This window comes from Anomaloglossus baeobatrachus, chromosome 6, assembly GCF_048569485.1.
Source record: "Anomaloglossus baeobatrachus isolate aAnoBae1 chromosome 6, aAnoBae1.hap1, whole genome shotgun sequence".
Lineage (NCBI taxonomy): Eukaryota > Metazoa > Chordata > Amphibia > Anura > Aromobatidae > Anomaloglossus > Anomaloglossus baeobatrachus.
This window is the reverse complement of record NC_134358.1, coordinates 329747646-329764260: the sequence shown is the minus strand read 5'-3', so window position 1 is coordinate 329764260 and position 16615 is coordinate 329747646. Positions and strand designations below refer to the sequence as shown.

The window sequence follows — 16615 nt, the reverse complement described above, 5'->3', positions numbered from 1 at the left end:
CAGTCGCCCGGTATTGCCGCATCTATTAGATGTGACAATCTCGCTGCAATACCAGCTCTTTCCGTTGGCCTGGAGCAGTGCCAATTGGGGTAATAAGGGGTTATTAGCAGCACACAGTTGCTACTAAACCCTAGGTTTGTGATGGCACAGGCGTCTATGAGATACCTGCATCACACTAAGCTGTAAATGAAAGTAAATAAACTCAGACACAAAGAAAAATCCTTTATTTGGAATAAAGTACAAAACACACACCCTCCTTCGCCTCTTTATTAACCCCAACACCCTGCAAGTCTGGCGTAATCCACACGAGGTCCCACGCCGCTTCAACTCTGCTACATATCACAGCCAGCGGCCATAGAGCATGACCGCTGGCTGTGCTGTCAATGACTGAGCCGCGATGACTGCACGGCAGGCAGATACTGTCACAGGCTGGGGGCGCGTATGCCTGCAACCAATCACAGATGAGAGGACGGCCAGTGGGTGGGGAAAACACAGAAAACTGTGTGTATACGATGCACAGTACAGAAAGTGAATGCGCAACCCGGAAGCAGTGTGCCGCCATGACACCGAGTCTCGGTAAGTATGAAACACTTTTATTTCTGCTTTTCTTTATTTTTCAATTATTTTCCCCAGTTCTGGATCCAAATTGTGCACCCGGGCATCTTTGAAAATGCGCGAATCTGAACTTTTACAGTACTGATCCGCTCAGCCCTACTTATGAATGATTTGAAACAAGAAGAAATTATTTTTTTCTGAATATTTATTTTAGAAAAGTAATACAACTAAAAGTAATACAACTATTTTTTTTTGCCATAGTTTTTCTGACTGAGAAAATAAATGAAGTTAATGCTATATTTGTGTAGCAAATGAAAAGCAGGCCATTACACAGGTATCTACAAAGAAAATTAAAGTTATGTGAGTGTGACAATGAAAATAAAGTAAAAAAAGCAAAGTTAGGCTTGGTCATTAAGAGGTTAATGTCCTCCTAATTTAGGGTCACTTTAATTGATATAAAAACAAAGCCAAGATTAGAAACAATTATTGAAAGTGCTCAGTCTGTAATAGGTTATTTGAAAGTCAACGTGTATGAATACAAGTTTGTGGGGCAGAGGAACACTATACTAATCATAAGGCTGGAATTTCTTGCAGTTTAATTAACTTAAATCTAATTAATTGTTTCCAATTTACAACTGCCTTGATGGGATGAGCAATCGCTTGTTGATTACGGCAACCCTATTTTTCTCCCTCAACTGATGTAGAAAAGAGAGAAATTCTATATTACGATATGAGTGAGGATGCAGCTCATAAGCTATAAGAAAAAATGCAAACGGTGAATAGAACCAAAAACTATTACGCTCTTCCTTAATGTCTATATTCATGACTTATAATTTTAGATTCGCATACTTTGGTTGCAGTTTTATGTTTTGCAATTACACATGTTTATTTGCTTTGTGTACACAAAAGACATTTTTCTCAATCTGGCAGTGAGTTTACCAGTGGTAACAGTTGGTACCATGGGAGCCCAAGGCTATGAACTCCAGTGCCCTGAGTGATGTCACTGCTTCTCACAGCCAGGGGCTCCCCCGCAGCTCTCAGTGTATCCTAGAGGCTGCAGTAATTAGTCTTGTTTTCTGTCACTGCAGCCTCTGGATGTAGCAGAGCCAAGGATCGTCGATGGATGTCATTGTCAATTACGTCAGACATGAACGGGTGTTTTGGGGTTAATAAATGGTTGAAAGAGGGTTTTTTCTATTTAAAATTTTTCTGTGTTTGTTTTTTTCAGGGTTAGTAATGGGAGTGTCTAATAGATGCCTCTCCATTGTTAACCTTTAGCCTGATGATGGTCAGCTGTGATTTATGACAAACCACAGCTATCATCAACCTCATATATTACCTCAACTGCCACCACACCAGAACAATCAGGAAGAGCTGAGTAAAGTGCTAGAATTGGTGCATCTATCGGAGGCACCAATTCTGGGGTGACTGATGGCTAGTATTATTAGCCTGAGAGGGGTTAAATATGCATGGCTCTTCCCTCCCTGATAATACCAGCCTGCAACTGTCAGCTTTACAGTGGCTGGCTATCAGAAATATGGGGGACCGACCTGACAATTTTAAAAATTATTTACTTAAATAATTTTAAAAATCGCACGGGTTCCCCCTATTTTTGATAATCAGCAAGGGTAAAACAGACAACTAAAGGCTGCAACCCTCACCCATGTTCTTTACCCTTGGCTGGTTATCAAAAATATGGGGGACATCACAATTTTTTTTAAATTATTTATTTTCATAATTTAAAACAATGCCATGAGGTTCCCCTATTTTTTATACATCAGAGAGGGTAAAACAGACAACTACAGGCTGCAATCCCCAGTGGTCTGTTTTACCTGGCCCTTTCAAATTGCACTGGTGCTGTGGTAATTGGGGTAATATATGGGGTTGATGATAGCTGTGATTTGTCAAAAATCATAGCTGCCATCAGACCTTGAGTTAGTAGTAGGGAGTCATCTATGAGACCCCCATAAGTAACCCTGTAAGTCAATAGAAATATACACAAACACGAAAAATCCTTTATTTGAAATAAAAACACAGTCACCCTCTTTCACTTATTTTTTTCATCTCAAAAACAGGTCCACAAGTCCGACATAATCCACAGCAACATCCCACAATGATCTTCAGCTCTGAAACATCCAGAGGCTGCAGTGACAGAAAACGCGACCTCTCACTGCAGTCTCTGGGACACATTGAGGGCAGAGGGGGAGCCCCAAGGAGTGAGAAGCATTGAATTCACTCACAATGGTAAAGTTGACAGTTGGGGGTTGAAGCAAATAGCTGCCTTTTTTTACCAAAACACCCCATGTTCAATACGAACCCTGAGCTTGACAGTTCGAGTTCACTCATCTCTATCCATGTAGCCTCATGTAACTTACTTTACAGTGATTTGTATGTATTATTATCTCATAGAGAGGGAGTAGATGAAATAATTTCCAGGTAAATAGATGGCATAGCCTCTTCCATAGTTTTAGAGCATTAGATGTACATTATGCTCTTGCTTCACTACCACTCTGATAATTGCACAAAGAAGAGCAAGGATAATTCATTAATCATAACTTGTCCAATTTTTATAAATTCCATCTTGATTTTTTTAATTCTTTGTAATGTATAAAAATATTCAAGCTGCAAATAGCGGAAAGTAGTTAGTAAATAGACCCTTAAAGGCAATCTGTCACTAGATTTTTAGTACCCTATCTGATATTCCTGTTGCTGCACTTTTCATAAAATCACTGTTTTATCATTTGCAGGTCTAGCATTTCTCACCCAACTCAGACCACTGATTGGTAACTTCTGCGTACACTCTGCAGAAAGTTAATCCACCACACACTCAGAGTTGATTTTCAAAAGTTGTCGATTCATTAATGTGAACATATACAATTGTATAATGTGATCAAAATTATAAAGTGGCAAGCCATTCCACTATTAGAGCTTCTGATACAGTTTGGCCATAGTGTTTTGGCGCATTTTTCATGCATTACATATATACTATTGGCTTCAGTGACTCCATGAGTAAAGCCCGCTTTACACGCTACAAGATATCTTACGATGTGTCGGCGGGGTCACGTCGTAAGTGACGCACATCCGGCATCGTAAGGTATGTTGTAGCGTGTGACAGCGACGTGCAATTGCGATTGAACGAAAAACTGTTCATCGCATGCACGTCGTTCATTCCTGACGAATTGAATGTCAGATTGTTCATCGTACCCGGGGTAGCACACATCACAGTGTGTGACACCCCGGGAACGATGAACAGATCTCACCTGACTCCTGCGGCTCCCGGCCCACAATGCGTAAGGAAGGAGGTGGGCGGAATGTTTACGTCCCGCTCAGCTCCGCCCCTCCACTTCTATTGGCCGGCTGCCGCGTGATGTCGATGTGACGACAAACGTCCCTCCCACTCCAGGAAGTGGACGTTCGCCGCCCACATCGAGGTCGTATCGAAGATAAGTATGTGTGACGGAGGTTAATCGTTTGTGCGGCACGTACAACAAATTGAACGTGCTGCACATACGATGGGGGCGTTGCAAATTGCATACGATATCGTATGCGAAATTGCAACGTGTAAAGCAGGCTTAAGACTCAAAATGGGTCAAAACATTTCTTATTTTGTCGCTTTATTATTTTGATCCCATTATAAAATTCTGTGTTCACATGAATCAATCAGCAACTTGAAAATCCCTACTGTTAGTTGAGTGCAGACCAATAACTCTAATGTATACTGTGCATAGGCAGAAAGCTGCTAATCAGTGGTGGGAGTGTGGTTGGACTACATGTTAGCAGGCCAATTAGTCCTCTAGTGATATTCTTCAGTGTTTTTAATAAAAACAACACTGAGAAGACAAATAAGTGACACATTGAAGTAAACAGGGTCTCTTTCTCTATATTATGCTACTCTCAGATTAGGTATCCAAAACCTGGTGACAGATTCCATTTAGAAGTTGGAAAACCAAGCATCCTCAAATAAATCATCACGATGAAACTGACAGCATGACAGAGAATACTCTTCATAATATCCATTTAACGTTGCTTATTCCCAACCGCTGAACGGATATGCATCAAGAGCATAAAATAAAAGACATTTAAAGCATTGATAAGAAAACTGTACATTGATTTTATAGATGCTAAATTGCAATTTACTAAACCTTGAAGGCTAAACATAGTTGCATTATTTTGCTGTATACACGCAGATATAAAATGTTCCTTGGAAGCCTATATTTTACAATTCTTTTTGGACATAAGATTTGCTACATATCAATGAAGCATGGTGTTAAAATAATATAGTATAAATGCATTTCTAAGCAGATGAAATCATAGCTAAGTTTCTTTATAATCTATTTCCCAAACAGTATTTTCATTACAAGCTCCAATCTCCACTTCAGCTCTATTTGCCAGACAGACACTGTCAAATAAAATTACAGTCACCCGCAGATCGGTATATTGAGTGACAGAGCAGACCTCTCCGGAGGGAGACGGAGCACTGCAGGTCTCACACTGCCAACACACATACACTAATTATTTCCACATTGCTTGACACTGCCAGCAGACCCTTTCTAGCCTCAGAAGCCATCACTGGATTCAATTCTTCTAGGAAGTTATTTTCTACCCGCATGGAACAGAATCAGTGACACATGATACAGGTTAACACAGAATTTAGCATTGTTGTAGCTCTGCTTTATGACTGCAATTTGAAACTGTGACTTTTCAATAACTATATAACTGAGAATTGTAAGAAAATGTCTCCTGCACCCTTCAGTCAAGCTTCTAGGATACTCGCATCGTTCATGTGACATTATTATCAATTGCAAACTTTGACAAATGCAAAGGGGGCAGCTAAAAAGTGGAATGGGTAGATTTCCAAAATGGTATCTATTCATTTTGATGTAGGACAAGAATATTGAGTGATCTAACAACTGTGTCTAAATACTATATGAAAGGTCAAAGTTGAAACTTGTGATATGTCTCTACCAGGACTGAATCTAGGGTGAAGAAGATTTCATTATGATCCTAAATGGGGATTCTATATAGTTAAAGCAATAGTATTATTCAACTCTCTGTTAGGCCTGAAACACACATCCGTGAAACACGTGCGTGTTTGGTCCGTTTCCGTATATACCGGAGACACGGCCAAACGTGCACCAATGTTATTTAATGTTTGAGGACACATGTGCGTTTTTCATTAAGGTCCGTGGGTCCGTGTGCGTGCTACGTTTGTGTCTCCGTTTTGCACGGAAGCATGTCCGTTTTCAGCACGCAACACGCAGCACGGACCCAATGAAAGTCAATGGGTCTGTGCGCACGTCAGAGTGACACGGACGCATCTCTGTTTGTTCCCTGTACGTTTTGTGCTTTTTTCATGTGATGTCGGTCTTTTTTTTTTTTCTGTTTCGTTCTCTCCCTCAGTCCGTCGGTCGGTCGGTCTCTCTCTATGTCTGTCGGTCGGTCTCTCTGTCTTATCTGTCCCTCTCGCTGTCTATCGGTCAGTTCCCCCTCTCTCTCATACTTACCGTTCCCCGATCTCCGACGCGGCACTGCACGGCTGTTCTCTAAACTCCGGCGGCTTTTCCTCTTTTGAAAAAGCCGGCCGCTCATTATTCAATCTTGTATTCCCTGCTTTTCCTGCCCACCGGCGCCTATGATTGGTTGCAGTGAGACACGCCCCCACGCTGAGTGACAGGTGTCTCACTGCACCCAGTCACAGCAGCCGGTGGGCGTGTCACGATGGAGTATAGAAATAAATAAATAAATAATTAAAAAAAACGGCGTGCATTCCCCCCCAAATTTAATACCAGCCAGATAAAGCCATACGGCTGAAGGCTGGTATTCTCAGGATGGGGAGCTCCACGTTATGGGGAGCCCCCCAGCCTAACAATATCAGTCAGCAGCCGCCCAGAATGTCCGCATACATTATATGCGACTGTTCTATGACAGTACCCGGCTCTTCCCGATTTGCCCTGGTGCGTTGGCAAATCGGGGTAATAAGGAGTTATTGGCAGCCCATAGCTGCCACTAAATCCTAGATTAATCATGTCAGGCATCTCCCCGAGATACCTTTCATGATTGATCTGTAAATTACAGTAAATAAACACACAGAACTAAAAAATCCTTTATTAGAAATAACAAACACAAACACATTCCCTGGTTCACCAATTTAATCAGCCCCAAAAAGCCCTCCATGTCCGGCATACTCAAAGATGGTCCAGCGTCGCTTCCAGCTCTGTTGCATGAAGGTGACCAGAGCAGCAGAAGAAACCGCCGCTCCTGTCACCTCCACGCAGCAAATGAAGAAAGCCGCGTGATCAGCTGTGCTATCACTGAGGTTACCTGGATCCAGCGGTGGATGCAGCGATGGCCGCGGGTAACCTCAGTGACAGCTCAGCTGATCGCGCTACTCACCGCCGCTCAGGTCAGCTCCACGCAGCAACTGAGGTGAGTAGCGCGATCAGCTGAGCTGTCACTGAGGTTACCCGCGGCCACCGCTGCATCCACCGCTGGATCCAGGTAATCTCAGTGACAGCACAGCTGATCACACGGCTCTCTTCATTTTCTGCGTGGAGGTGACAGGAGCTGCGGTTTCTGCTGCTGCTCTGGTCACCTTCATGCAGCAGAGCTGGAAGCGACGCTGGACCATCCTGAAGTATGCCGGACATGGAGGGCTTTTTGGGGCTGATTAAATTATTGAACAAGGGAATGTGTTTGTGTTTTTTATTTCTAATAAAGAATTTTTTCGTGTGTGTGTGTTTATTTACTGTAATTTACAGATCAATCATGGAAGGTATCTCGGGGAGACGCCTGACATGATTAATCTAGGATTTAGTGGCAGCTATGGGCTGCCATTAACTCCTTATTACCCCGATTTGCCAACGCACCAGGGCAAATCAGGAAGAACCGGGTACAGTCCCAGAACAGTCGCATATAATGTATTCGGCCATTCTGGGCGGCTGCTGACTGATATTGTTAGGCTGGGGGGCGCCCCATAACGTGGAGCTCCCCATCCTGAGAATACCAGCCTTCAGCCGTATGGCTTTATCTGGCTGGTATTAAATTTGGGGGGGACCGCACGCCGGTTTTTTAAATTATTTATTTATTTATTTATTTCTATACTCCATAGTGACACGCCCACTGGCTGCTGTGATTGGGTGCAGTGAGACACCTGTCACTCAGCGTGGGGGCGTGTCTCACTGCAACCAATCATAGGCACCGGTGGGCAGGGAAAGCAGGGAATACGAGATTGTTTAATGAGCGGCCGGCTTTTTCAAATTAGGAAAAGCCGCCGGAGCAGTGTGAATGCCGTGCAGCGCCGGTGATCGGGGATCGGTGAGTATGAGAGAGGGGGGACACTTCAGTCACTCGGGGGATTAGCGGTCACCGGTGAATCCTTCACAGGTGACCGCTAATCAGTACACGGCACACAGACAGAGCCGCGGCATGACAATGAAGTCGGGTGAAGTTCACCCGAGTTCATTCTCATCGCGCTACTCTGTCTGCTGTCTGCCAACATGTAGTAAACAACATTTTGCATCACACACGGACATTCCACACGGACAACACAAACACATGTCAGTTAAGTTTCACACGCACACAAGGACATTTCACACGCACATACGGCTAGCATACGGTATACATACGCAGGCCACACATACCATAAAAACAGACCTAAAAAACGGAAAACGGACCCGAAAAACGGCCCATTTTACACGGACGTGGTTTTAACGGATGTGTGTTTTCGGCCTTAGGGAAAGTATCATAGTTATAAAAAGAACTGTGATCTCAACAACCTTTACATAGCCAAATAGCACAGGTCATAAAAAAATTGTAGTTTACCACAGATATCAGCTTCCTTCCACACTTTAAGACACTTCTTCCCCTGCTTTCTGAAATCACCATCCATTTAAAAAAAAAAAAACAAACAAACCCCAGAACAAGCGCATCTTGCTCAGATGATATGAGGCAGTGGGTGTCATATAACATAGCCCGCTATCCTCTATGGCAGTGTTGCCCTATTCCAGTCCTCAAGGCCCACTACAGTGCATATCTTCAGGATTTCCTGTTTATTTGTCACACGGGGTTTGGCTCATAACTTGCTGGGTGTCATGGTGGCAACAAATGCTGTTCACATGACAGCCTCTAACACTCTACACTATGGTTTCTCTGGTGCTGCTGAGTTACACAAGCAGGCTCGGGCATTGACCAGCTGTGTGTTCATTTGTGATCAGGCTGGCTGAGTTAATGCTTTCTGGCCTGCTGATTTCCCCTGGGATCACATGTTGTGGGAAGACCTATCACAGTTACTCCCCGCCTTTTTAAGATGGAGGAATCTGTCTTCCGATGCCAGCCATAGATTTAGTTACACCAGTCTGTGTGCTGTTGTATCCCAGTCCTGCTGGTGATTGTAGTGCTTTTGGTGTGGAGTTATTGTGGAGTTCTTTTGTTGTTTCCTCCCTTTTCTTATTTTCCTCCTTATCATTTTTTGTCTAATACCTCAATGTGAGAGTGCTGAGTGAATGCACTGGGATGAGAGAGAGGAGTTATCAGATCAGGGCTGCACAGAAGTAGAGCTAGGAAGGAACATACATTGTCACTATTAGACATATCTCTGGGATCAGGGACAGCTAGGGCCACACTAGTCTGAGGGCCAGTTTAGGAGCCTCAGATCCTGGTTATCCCATCACACCCTGTGAAAGTATTGCACATGTAATAATTTAATCACTTGAACAGGTGATTATTAGTGATGAGCGAGTATGCTTGTCACTACTCGGTACTCGCACGAGTATCACTGTACTCGGGCTACTCGGCGGGTACCGAGTAATTTCGCGATACTCGTGCTGTACTCGTGGTCTTCATCCCTGCATGTTGGCACTCTTTTGAGAGCCAGCCCTCATGCAGGGATTGGATGGCAGACCACTGCAATGCCACAGCCCTGTTAGTTGTGGAATTGCAGTGATTGGCCGGCCTGCACAGCGTGACCGAGCCTTTATACCGGCGGGCGCGCTGTGCTCTGCACACAGCCATCTCATATTCCCTGCTTTCCCCGCCCACAGGCGCCTATGATTGGTTGCAGTGAGACACGCCCCCACGCTGAGTGACAGGTGTCTCACTGCACCCAATCACAGCAGCCGGTGGGCGTGTCTATACTGTGCAGTAAAATAAATAAATAAATAATTAAAAAAACCGGCGTTCGGTCCCCCCAATTTTAATACCAGCCAGATAAAGCCATACGGCTGAAGGCTGGTATTCTCAGGATGGGGAGCTCCATGTTATGGGGAGCCCCCCAGCCTAACAATATCAGTCAGCAGCCGCCCAGAATTGCCGCATACATTAGATGCGACAGTTCTGGGACTGTACCCGGCTCTTCCCGATTTACCCTAGTGCATTGGCAAATCGGGGTAATAAGGAGTTAATGGAAGCCCATAGCTGCCACTAAATCCTAGATTAATCATGTCAGGCGTCTCCCCGAGATACCATCCATGATTAATCTGTAAATTACAGTTAAAAAACACACACACAAGAAAAATCCTTTATTAGAAATAAAAAAGAATAACAAAGTCCCTCATCACCAATTTATTAACCCCGACAAAGCCCTCCATGTCCGGCGTAATCCACGGATCTCCAGCGTCGCGTCCAGCTCTGCTGCATGCAGGTGACAGGAGCTGCAGAATACACCGCCGCTTCTGTCAGCTTCACACAGCAACTGAGGTGAGTATTGCGATCAGCTGCTGTCAGTCAGGTAACTCACGGCCACCGCTGGATCCAGCGGTGGCCGCGATTAACCTTAGTGACAGCTCAACTGATCGCGCTACTCACCTCAGTTGCTGCGTGGAGCCGGTGCGGCGGTGAGTAGCGCGATCAGCTGAGCTGTCACTGAGGTTACCCGCGGCCACCGCTGCATCCACCGCTGGATCCAGGTAACCTCAGTGACAGCTCAGCTGATCGCGCGGCTGTCTTCAGTTGCTGTGTGAAGCTGACAGGAGCAGCGGTGTATTCTGCAGCTCCTGTCACCTTCATGCAGCACAGCTGGATGCGACGCTGGAGGACTGTGGAGTACGCCGGACATAGAGGGTTTGTCGGGGTTAATAAATTGGTGATGAGGGACTTTGTTAGTGTTTTTTATTTCTAATAAAGGATTTTTCGTGTGTGTGTGTTTTTTAACTGTAATATACAGATTAATCATGGAAGGAATCTCGGGGAGACGCCTGACATGATTAATCTAGGATTTAGTGGCAGCTATGGGCTGCCATTAACTCCTTATTGCCCCGGTTTGCCAATGCACTAGGGTAAATCGGGAAGAGCCGGGTACAGTCCCAGAACTGTCGCATATAATGTATGCGGCCAATCTGGGCGGCTGCTGACTGATATTGTTAGGCTGGGGGGCTCCCCATAACGTGGAGCTCCCCATCCTGAGAATACCAGCCTTCAGCCGTATGGCTTTATCTGGCTGGTATTAAAATTGGGGGGACCGCACGCCGTTTTTTTTAATTATTTAATTATTTATTTCACTGCACAGTATACACACACCCACCGGCTGCTGTGTTTGGGTGCAGTGAGACACCTGTCACTAAGCGTGGGGGCGTGTCTCACTGCAACCAATCATAGGCGCCGAAAAGCAGGAAAGCAGGGAATACGAGATTGATTAATGAGCGGCTGGCTTTTTCAAAAGAGGAAAAGCCGCCGGAGTTTAGTGAACAGCTGTGCAGCGCCGCAGTGATCGGGGAACGGTAAGTAAGAGAGAGGGGGGAGAATGACTGACAGACTGTGAGAGGGGGACAGACAAGACAGAGAGAGACAGACAGAGCGAGACCGACCGACGGGAGATAGAATGAAAAAAAAAATGACCGACATCGCTAGTAAAAAGCACAAAACGTGCGTTTTGGACATCGGAGTGCCACACAATGTTTTTACGTAAAATCTTTCATGTAATAATCTCAAAAAGTAACATACACCAGCTCTATCTCACTATTGGGTATGTGCCCTTAACATTTCCGTCATGAAAATTCATTTTGGTGTCATTTTGGAAGGTTTTCTGGTGAGTCCGTAAAAATGGCGTAAATCTCGGACAAAATTGTTCACAGCTGTGACTTTTGAGTGATAAATGCTTCAAGGGGTCTTCCCCATGCTGTTGCCATGTCATTTGAGCACTCTTCTGAGACTTTTGTGACATTTTTAGGGTTTCTACATGCTGCCGGGGGTCATTTCAGAAAAATACTCGGGTCTCCCATAGGATAACATTGGGCTCGGTGCTCGGGCCGAGTACACGAGTATCTTGGGATGCTCGGCCCGAGCCTCGAGCACCCGAGCTTTTTAGTACTCGTTCATCACTAATGATTATCCAACTCCTGTGCATTGCTAAGGAAATCCTGAAGACATGCAGGACTCAAGTTGGGGGAACACTGCTCTATGGAGAGGGGAGGGGGAAAAGAGTGAGTAGACAGAAAACCATCATGCAGAGCTGTGTAACAAGTATTTTACATCACAGCAGAGCTCGATTCAGATAAACACAGCTCAGCTCTATTATATGATTATATCACATAATCTCCATGTTGCTTGAGCTTGTTTCTGTGAACTATAAAGTGACTGAACAGCAGGTGTCCCCTCAGTGCTGTCTATGGGAGTAATCACTGCACCTCATCTTCTCCCCCAACCAACGGTGGATTGCCCATTGCAGGATAGAATTCACATAATGGTCAGAAATAGTGTTATTCCTCATGTACACATCAGGTTATTCTGAAAAGTTACTTGAAAACAGTTACCCTTTAATTCACTGAAAATGTTTTTTTGTCTTTAATTTAAAGATATATAGTCGCCAATATTCACAAGTTGTACTTTGCAAGTAATGCATTTCGCCTCATTGACAATTTTTTTATGCACAGTGTTGACTATTTTTTCAAAATGATTGTTTTATCTACCTACTACAAGTGGAGACAGATAAATTGTTATACTCATGATTTTCCTTGGAGCGATCTAATTGGAAAATAATGAAAATGCTCAAATGTAACTGGTCTACAATGTAGCTCCAGTTTCTTGCTATCTTTTGATAATCATTTTAAAGTTTACATATTCCACTTTCTATCATGAAAATACACAATTCTTGAAGCTTGCTGAATTGTCTACACTCAGTTTCCTCTGGTTATTTGCATTCTGGTTAGTTTCATTTTAATATGTGGCATGCAAATGATACTGGTAGACCACCATGCTATCGGGCAATTCACCATGCTATCAAGCATTCCACCATGCTATTGAGCAGTCCCCATGCTGTTGGGCAGACCACCATGCTATTGGTCAGTTCCCATGCTTTCGGTCAGACCACCATGCTATCAGGCAGTCCACCATGCTATTGAGCAGACCAACATACTATTGTGCAGTCCCCATGCTATTGCACAGACCACCATGCTATCAGTATATCTCCATGCTATCAGGCAGACCACCAAGCTATCTGGCATTTCACCATGCTATCGGTCAGACCACAATGCGATCAGGAAGACCACTATGCTATCGGGCAGTCCACCAAGCTATTGGGCAGTCCATCATTCTATCAGCCAGACCATCATGCTATCGGACAATATACCATGTTAGCGAGTAGTTGCCTTGCTATTGGGCAGTCCACATACTATTGAGCAGTCCCCATGCTATTGCGCAGACCACCATTCTATCAGTCAGTCCCCATGCTGTCAGGCAGATCACCTTACTATCTGGCAGGCCACCATTCCATTGGGCAGACTACCATGCTATTAGGCAGACCACCATGCTATCGAGCAGTCCACCATACTATTGGGCAGTCCACCATGTCATCATGCAGACCACCATACTATTGGGCAGATCACCATGCTATCAAGCGCTCCACCATGCTATCGGGCAGACCACCATGCAACCGAGTAGTCCCCATGCCATGGAGCAGTCCACCATGCTATTGAGCAGTCTACCATGCAAATATTACTGGTACACCACAATGCTATCGTGCAGTCTACCATGCTATCGGGCAATCCACTATGCTACCTTGCAGTCCCCATGATATTGGACAGTCCACCATGCTATTGAGCAGTTCCCATGCTATGGAACAGTTCACCATGCTATTTGAGCAGTCCACCATGCAAATGATACTAGTAGACAACCATACTATTGGGCACTCCACTATGCTATTGGGCAGTCCACCATGCTATCGAGCAGTCCTCATGCTATCGGGCAGACCACCATGCTATTGGTCAGTCCCCATGATATTGGGCAAATAATGAGATGGAGTTCAGCCCTAAATGCTCTTGCTGCTTTTCTTTCTAATAAAATTATTTTTTTTCATTCGAGTATCTCTGCATACCCGATTTATAGATCTCTTATTGCATTCAATGGGACCTAAATAACTATAGACTCAATGAGCTTCACTTTGCAGTGGAGGCAGGTGGTAGGAGTTTTATGATGGGAAGCAGAGAATATTGAGCTTTCAGAATAAGTGAGTTCTGGCCTCTGCATACACACAGACAATATATTTCAATTCAGATATCGCAGCTTGCTTTTCTCTTTGCTGTTTCTTTTCCTTTCATTGTGGAATGGAAACATTCTTTGTTTTTTTTATATTCGGCCCTACGGATTCTTATAAAGGCTTTCAGTGTGTCTGACTTACAGTGCCAATCAGCAAAAATGAGCTTAACAATTTAAAGTGAAGTGTATGTTATCATTTGTATAGACAATTCACAATTCCCATTCACAAATACTGCTTCACGCCACATATTTTATATAAGCTGTGTCCTCAAGTGTAGAATACTTTGACCTTTTTAATTCAATGCGAAACTTAAAAGAGAATATCTTAGAATCCCTTATATTATAGCGTCTTACTGTTTTCTGGAGAAGGGATTATTATTAAATATAAATAATGCATATTTGAATATATTGCATTTTGATTAAGAGATAATTTAATTAATTTAAATAAGACATTTATTTAGAGAAAATAAATACATTTGCAGCAAATGGTTAAAATAAGTAATAACAGTTGCAAGAATAATAGCTATGGCCTCATTGAGATATCACAGATTTTTCTGGCACACAGAAAAGGGTCAATGTATAATGTTTGGTTAGAGTTTCAGTTTTTACTATCAGGCTATGTTCCCACAATCAACCTTTGGTGACTTTCTAAGGCCGCTTTCACATTATGTTTTCACCTATGTTCACTGGTCCCATCGGGGCATCCATCCGAAACCCACTCCCCCTCGCAAAACGTGATTCGGACGTATACACCAACAGGGCCATTGACTATAATAGAGCAGACGGAGTCAGCGTGTGCTCTGTCTTGCACCATTTTCGGGCACATACGTTCTCAGCACACGCACACCAAAACGTAGTAGACTACGTAAAATCGCAATGTGAAAGTGCCTAATGCTGTGTATTATATCTGGTCAAGAAATTCAGCATCTTACAGTTCCAGCAAAGTGGATGGGATTTATAGAAATTTCCTGCCCACTGTGCTTCTTTTATACTAAATATTAAACTGACCTGTGGTGACTTTTTCAAATCTGCAACATTTCATTTCTTTTGTTGGTACACTGAGTTTTATGTGAAGACTTTTCCCATAGACTTGCAATAGATGTGGAAAATCCACAAGTAAAAACCAAAATTGTACGAAAAGGCATCAAAAATGCATGTAATCCGCACATAAGTATATGAATAGAGTTTTGTCAAAGCCAAATTCCAGGAGGTATTAAGAACAAAGCAGCTTTATTTAAAATGTTATATACCAACAAGACACAAAAATGCAGCATCAAAAATGTGATAAAAATGCATGTAAAAAACACAAATATTACATGAGAAATGCAAGTAACTTAATTTACATGATAGGTGCAGAAATTCTGCAAATAAAAAGTCACCAAAAGTGAGAACGTGGGAATGTAGCCCCAATGTTGAATTAGAGATTTTATGTATGAATAAATAAATAAATTGCAAAGCTTCTCCTTTCCATACAATGTTAATTACGGATCAGTACACGGATTACACATGAATGATAATGTGGCTGTCATTGATATTTTATGGACCCCTGGTATTGGTCATTTTTAGCCATGATTCAGATTGAGAATGGATATATCCACGTAATTTTTTTTAGTCACACAGTCAACAAAAAAAATAAGCAGTTGTGAACATCTCCATAGATTATAATGGGCAAAACACAGACGACTGAATGAAGCCTTAAGAAAAGATTAAACAAATATTTACCTTATGATTTCTTGTGCTGTTTGATGATAATTCTGCAGAGTGGTATTGAATTCAGCCTGTAAAATAGATAAATACTAATGTAAGGATTTCTATTTATTTGTACAAATGTTTTCATTAAATCAGTTAAAAATGGGTAGCAATGGTTTTCCGGTCACTTATACTTTTTTTTTTAATTCCTCCGGTAAGTCCACTTTTTGCTGCATCTGGATGGTCACGTAACCCCTGCAGCCATGTAATGTACACAGTTTTGGCCACCTCTCCATAAGGTTAGCATCTGTGGTGACATCTTATTAGATGAAACCAAAAGCACCAAGACTGTCCTGGCATCCAGAAGGTGTTGGAGTGAGAGCCGCCGGGGATTGCTAAGGTGTTTGATATTTTCACCATTCAGACACGTTTTAAAGAAAAAAAAATGTAAATAGTCTGACAACCCCTTAACATATTTCTATTCCAAAGAAAAATGAGTATATTTTAATGGCACATTGTAAATAACATGTAGAAAATAAGACAAAACAAGCTAACGTTTGTTGGAGCATTTAAAATAAGCCTTTTGATACGCCAATGCTCAGCACCACCTCAACACCTTCTCCAGGACTTTCCCAGCACTGTGTTTTTGGAGCACTCTAATGGCACTGTTATAAGATTGTCCACTACTTTAACATTGATGGTCTATCTTTAGGATAGGTTATCAATGTCTGATCGGCCAGGGTTAGACATGCCACATCTCCAGGAATCAGCTGTTCTCTGTTCCAGCTGTGCATCCTGTGGCCGGAAATGCTCAGTTCTAGAGCTCCCCATCTTCTGATAGCAGTGGCAGTAAGGTACTACATACAGTATCCATCTCTTATTGAAATGAATATTATGTGGATGTGCA

General features: G+C 43.1%; 1 protein-coding gene across 4 annotated transcripts in view; it reads right to left on the bottom strand.

Moving 5' to 3' along the window:
- LOC142243250 (poly(rC)-binding protein 3-like) overlaps positions 1 to 16615 on the bottom strand; it is a 1512260-nt gene that overhangs the window by 1057355 nt on the left and 438290 nt on the right. For all 4 annotated transcript variants that reach the window (XM_075314940.1, XM_075314939.1, XM_075314946.1 and 1 more), the window contains one exon: positions 15742 to 15797. The gene's annotated coding sequence lies outside the window, so the exon portion shown is untranslated. The remainder of the gene's footprint in view (positions 1 to 15741; positions 15798 to 16615) is intronic.